This window comes from Passer montanus, unplaced genomic scaffold (genome assembly GCF_014805655.1).
Source record: "Passer montanus isolate IOZ18808 unplaced genomic scaffold, ASM1480565v1 scaffold13, whole genome shotgun sequence".
Taxonomy (NCBI): domain Eukaryota; kingdom Metazoa; phylum Chordata; class Aves; order Passeriformes; family Passeridae; genus Passer; species Passer montanus.
Window position 1 is genome coordinate 6,450,520 of NW_024359832.1, and position 6,000 is coordinate 6,456,519.

General features: G+C 38.7%; 1 protein-coding gene across 2 annotated transcripts in view; it reads right to left on the reverse strand.

The window, feature by feature from the left end:
- Positions 1-6,000, reverse strand: part of KLHL5 (kelch like family member 5) — a 51,147-nt gene that overhangs the window by 44,773 nt on the left and 374 nt on the right. For both annotated transcript variants that reach the window (XM_039698968.1, XM_039698967.1), the window contains exon 2: positions 3,464-3,557. The gene's annotated coding sequence lies outside the window, so the exon portion shown is untranslated. The remainder of the gene's footprint in view (positions 1-3,463; positions 3,558-6,000) is intronic.

Genomic DNA, 6,000 nt, shown 5'->3' on the forward strand with positions numbered 1-6,000 from the left:
AACAATCCACACGGCCTCTGAATCTTGCAACCCATGGTTGCACTGAACTCTCCCACCAGAACTCTCCAACAGAACCCTGACCTCGTACTCTGCTTGCCCTTTTACCTGGGGAGAGGGGCAGGGGAGGGAACACAGGGAGCACCAACCAGGCACAGGGGGAGGGGGTCTCAGGTGAGAGGGACACCTGGGTGGGCCAATGGCCCCCCAGGGGGTGGAGAGCATCCTTTGAACCTGCCAATTGCTTGACACCCTCCTTGGAATTTCTGGGTTGATATACAGTGCCCAGCAGGGGTCAAGGGTGGGGAAAAGGGGAGGTGATTGACACCCCACCTGGGAAAGGCAATTTCAGGGAGAAACCAGGGGAAACTGAGGCAAGTCATGACATCACACCGCAACAACTAATTCTAGTTAATTACTTTTATTTCCTTGAAAAATACTTCCAAGTTTAAAGTGCTACGGTGCTTGGTGAAGATCTTGCCAAGCCATATCAAGTTATGATAACATTATCAAATGCCCTACCTCCTTAATGCTCTCATTAGAGTTTGAATGTAAAAGCTTGTGATTACATTTACATTCAAAAATATAATTTCCCATATTGCATGTAAAAGGGCAAGATTTAAACTTTGATTTCATCTTTGGCAAGGATGAAGTGACCATTTAATATTAAAAATATTTCTTTTTAGTATATTAGAATACATTTTATCGATCTACCATTCAAATGCATATGGATCAAAATAACCAACATTTGATGCTTCACAGCAACTGTCAGGCTAATGGTTTATTAATGCAAAAGTCAACATAAAACATCTACTCTGCTAACAAGTATGAACTTGCTTGCAAACAATCTAACCATCAAAACCTCAGATAAAAATCTCATCTTCCTATGAACTTCTCCTACACCTCCTCACCACATGCATGCTACTTGTAAACTTTTAACTAATTTGCTAATTCAGCCATACGACTATTTTTATTCTTTACAGTTCAGGTTAGTAAACCTCTATGGACTTGAGTCTTGTCTTACTCTACACCATGAATATGTATCATATGACACTGCCAGGTGCTGTGAATATTTAATCTGTTTTAAGGCTATACTTTAGCCTCCTTTTGACAAGTCCTTTTCTGAGACTGAGGCTAAGTAAGTCCCAGAATGACGGGGTGCTGAGGTTGAAATGACCCCGAGGTGTTAGAAAGACTTTTTTTTCCCAGCCCCGTGACCAAAGAAGAAGCCAAGATTTGTCGGTTCTGCTTTTCAAGGTTGTTTATTTTTCCTTATCTATACCATTCTTTCCCTGACCAGCCGAGATCTTTTCAGCAGGTCAGGTGGTGGCACACCGACCGCCCTTGGGGTGGTGTTAACATTTTATACCAAGAACTACGTGTACTTCATTTACAATAATTTTCCAATCACCTATGTTAGACAGTCTGTCTCTACTCTAAACCAATCAAGAAGTGTCACCATCACAGCAAAAGATGGAGGACAAGAAGAAGGAGAAGAAACAACAGGACACACCCAAATCCCTCCATCTTGACTCTGAACCCCCATTCTGAAACCCCCAGAATTCTACTTTTTTACCCTGTGACAAATTAACTATCATTCTACTCAAACTCTTGTGGCTTGTACATCTTCATACAAAGCTGGTAATTTTCTCCATGGGCTAAAATCAAAGGCACAGGTGTTTTTGACTCCGTGCCAAGATGTCTGAGCCCCTTGCCAGGGTCTCAAATCATCCAGGGTGGTCAGAGGAATGTCTGACCACCAGAATAGTGTGAACTTTTTTATTTGTAATAAATTGTACTATTTCCACCCAAATCAAGTCAAATCTCTTCTAGACAGATCATATCATCATTGTCCTTTATTAAGTTCTTTTCAATACAGTCAACACAATGTGTATTTGCTATTAGACATCAGCTGAGGCAGTGAGACAAGCCTATCCACACGCATTTTCAAAGAAATTAATTATAAAAACATCCTGTACAATTTTGTGAACAGTCTTCCATTTGCTCTGAAAATCTAATGGATGCTCTTGGAAGAATCCAAGTTACCACTCAAACATTTTTTTAGAAGTATATCCAGTTGTTATGGAAGACATCAGGATTTTTAACATCAGCTGCACTTAGAACTGCCAGAAGAGGTAATTAATTGGCAAAGTATTCTTCTGAACAGACTGAAATCAATAATCAACTTTACAGAAATTTGTCATCTGGAAAAATGCCAGCTAAGTCCATAAGACATAGTTAAAAATCAGAAGCACTGCTAATAATTAGTCATTCTACCTTGCAGTAAGATGGGAATAAAGACATATCCCATAGTGATCAACCTTTTCAGTTCCTTCCCTTTGTAGTACATTTTTGCATTTATTTCAAATCCCTTTCAACTTTCATGACCACTGTAGAAAGGGTGCAGGTCAAGTCTGCACAAATTCTGACAGCCTGGAGGAGGATGGCTATTTTGGCAGGTGGAGCTACCACATTTTGAACTACTGCAAAGAAGTGAAAACACAAAGCCTGTTCACAAAGTAAATTCTGAGGAACCTTAGCAGTTCTTATAATTTTTAAAGCTCAAGAAAGTGTTGATATCGTCTGTGGTGGAAGCTACCAACAAGGATATGGATTGACTGAGGGAAACAATGTGACTGATCATGACATGAACAGGGAGAAAGACCATCTCTCTTCTGTATTTGTATCACATGAGTAAATTCTAAAGGAATTTATCAACATTCCCAAAGCAGAGATACCTCACAGTCAATAAAGCAGATTTTTTTCACTTTAGTAAAACCTAGTACTTCTAAATTAATTGGATTACTTTTGTCACCCTTAGCACTTATTTTTAGCAGTATTTTACTTTATAGAGAGTTCAGATAAAGCTACATTCTTGCATGTATTCATGCTTTTAACATTCTTTTATCCTTTTCCTTTGTGCAAATGTCAAAGCTACTCCCTTTGACAATTACTTTCACTTGGAACAGTCTTACTACTTTGTTGCTAAAATAATGAAATAAAGTGAAACCAGTTAGTATTATTGGAGTGATGAGATTTGATTGTGCATTTCGTGGGCCTTTATTGATATTAATTTCTACAAAAAGCAGTATTTTCTCTAACAGACTCTGTATCAATTTCCCTATTTTTCCTATAATGATTAAAAGATGCAAAGGCATCTCATGCACTTTGAAAATATCAAAATTGATCTTCTGACATTCTTCTATAAAGCATGCTTTGATAAAGAGCACAAGTGTTGAAATCACATAAAAACAGTCCAAACACCAGCATGTGAAGCCCACAAAAGCAAAGTCATTGCTGCTTATGCACATTTGCCAGAAAGAAGCCTTTATATGATGTGTTATATAACACACAAAAAAAAAAAGATGAAATTTCAGGTGTAAGGAAGAGTATGTATCCTTGTGGGCCAAAACCACATTCCTTGTAGCATAACTTACTGTTAGAACTGAGTAAATACAATACTTACCTATAACACTGGAATCATCTCTAGTTGTTCAAAGAATCATGTAGTTCTATTTGTCTTCCTCTTTCCAAGAAAAATTGAGGTAGCAGGAAAAAATCTAGAGACAGAAAAATACAAGTAAGAACCACCCACTAGAGGGGAGGAAAAAAGGAATCATCTCAAAAGCAGAATTGCTACTCTGTTCAGATAGAACTTCTTTCAATTTGTTTTGTGATTTTTACACTTACTGACAGGAAGATGCTAAAAGTGTGTCACTGAACAACTGTCACCTTAGTTCCTTCCACAACTTCAAGTTACATACCCATCAACAAAGACTCACAAAAAAGAGGGGAAATTAATATGAAATGTGAATGTGTAAACGCTGAAGAAACACTGTTTTTTAAAGATAGTACCTCTTGGGAAAAAAAAAACAAACCTTAGTCCACTGTCACCCTTATCTTTGATCCCCTTCCCTGACAGGAAAAGCAGTGAAGAATTGATCTGCCACATGAAGGACTTAAGCTGAACAAGTGCCAAAGACTAACACTGACTGCTTTGGTGAATAAAGCCAAGTACCACTACTAAACATGTTCCCTAAATGGAGCAGCTCTATAAAAATTCACACTTACTGTTACAGTGGTTCTCAACCCTTACCTATTTACAGGTCACTAAAAATTTTCTTACCAAAGTTAGACTCTGCTCAAAAAATCTAGCCTGCTGAAATAGCACACGTCTCCATTGGGCTTGGCACCAAACAAATTACTACATGCACTGTGAAGTGAAAGAAAGTAGCCTTACATGATACCTGCATGCATAATATGATACTTAATATGTAACCTCTCATGGTCTGATCTTTTTTACCAGCTTCCAGGACCTTGCAGGTCTCTGAAGGGCAATACCACCTCATTCTTGCAGCTGCAGCACATAACCTCTTCTCTCCCACGTGCCTGTTTCTCAAGGCCACACAGCCCAAGAATACATGTGCCTATGGGCACCATTGCCTTGCTGCTAACTTTGAATGAAAGATTCTGTTCTTATGACAAAAAGCAGTGGATAGTCAGGTTTGTAACTTCTGCATTTTTCTACTAGGTAAGACTGCTGTACGGAAAAGCAATTTAATTGCTATGGAAAGAGGAAACTGCAAGAATTTTGTAAGGGAAGTGTAAAATCATATTATAATTTCTTAAGAGCTGTAGAAACTTCCATTATTGGGTCATGCTATGTCTGATTAGATAATCTACTTTACCATATCATGAAACACTGAATTATATCAACAAAACCACAAGACATAAACATAAGCAAACAATAATCTTTTTAAAAGCTGGGTGATAAAAAAGTCCAGAGAGCTGGAACAAGTCCACCAATATGAACTGTCATTGTTAGCAACAGCTTGCAATTACTGTTTGGCCATAATGGTCTAATGGAAGATTTTCTTCATCTTCACTCAAATTCTTTTCTATTTTCAATTAGCAGTTATTGCATTTCTGTGAAACACAATGTTTTAGCCTACTGCCATGGTATAAACATGCTGTCTTTGGTAGTGGAACTGCCCATGCAGAGGAAACGACTGAGGGATGGATGGTTCAATGAAGTTGACACGTGGCAGAAGAAAACGCTATCTGACTCAGATTAGGGGTATTTTTTATTATTATTACTATTTTGGTTTTATCCTGCTTTATGCTCCCTAGCATTGTTCAGCAAAGGAAAAGCATAAAATGGGAATACAATCTGCCCTATCAGGAATGTACCTATGAAGTTCAGGAACAAGGTGCCTTTTTTTTTTTTTTTTTTTTTTTTATTATTAATTCACATATACCCCTGGAAATTCTCATGCAAAAAGACCTTTATGAGAAATGATCAAATTGTTTCTGGCAAAACTGATGAACTGCTCATGAAAATACATTGTGCAATTAACTTTTAAAAAGGATCCACATATCCAGTACATAGAGTTTTTCTAGATAGAAAAGCTAAACCAACATGACCATGAGTTCAAGTTTTTATTCCTGTTTATGCTCGTAGAAGACCTGAGCAATAATTTTTTCTTCAAAAGATGACTGTATTTGGAGTTTAGCTCATGTAACTTCATAACCAACTTTTAAGTAAAAGAAAGGAACAAAGCCAAGCCTTCCCTTTTTACTGTTTGACATTACTGCCCAAAAGCCGACCACGAGCTGGCTGGGCTTCAGAGGGGCTGCCCCGCTGCTCACGAAGCTCAACCAGTCCGAGCTCAAAGCCCTAAGCCACAAAGGAAAGCTTTAAGGAAAAACATAAACCAGTCCTGTATATAATCAGCAGATGTTTGATGTTCAACACTTTTCTTTTTGTTCCCCGTGTAATAACGCCGCTCCCCATGGTGAGGTGGCAGTCACTGCTCTAATCTGTTCGACCGGTATAAAATTTAAAAAAAGAATTGTTTTCCACTATTTCATCCTGTGATGGTGAAGGTTAAGACACATGGGGTGAAGTGCCCGAGAGCTGTGTCAGCGCACTTCCACCAGCTCTCCGCTCTGACCGCTTTGCACCGAGCCGGCGGCTGCTGCCCGGCTCGGCGGGACCGGACC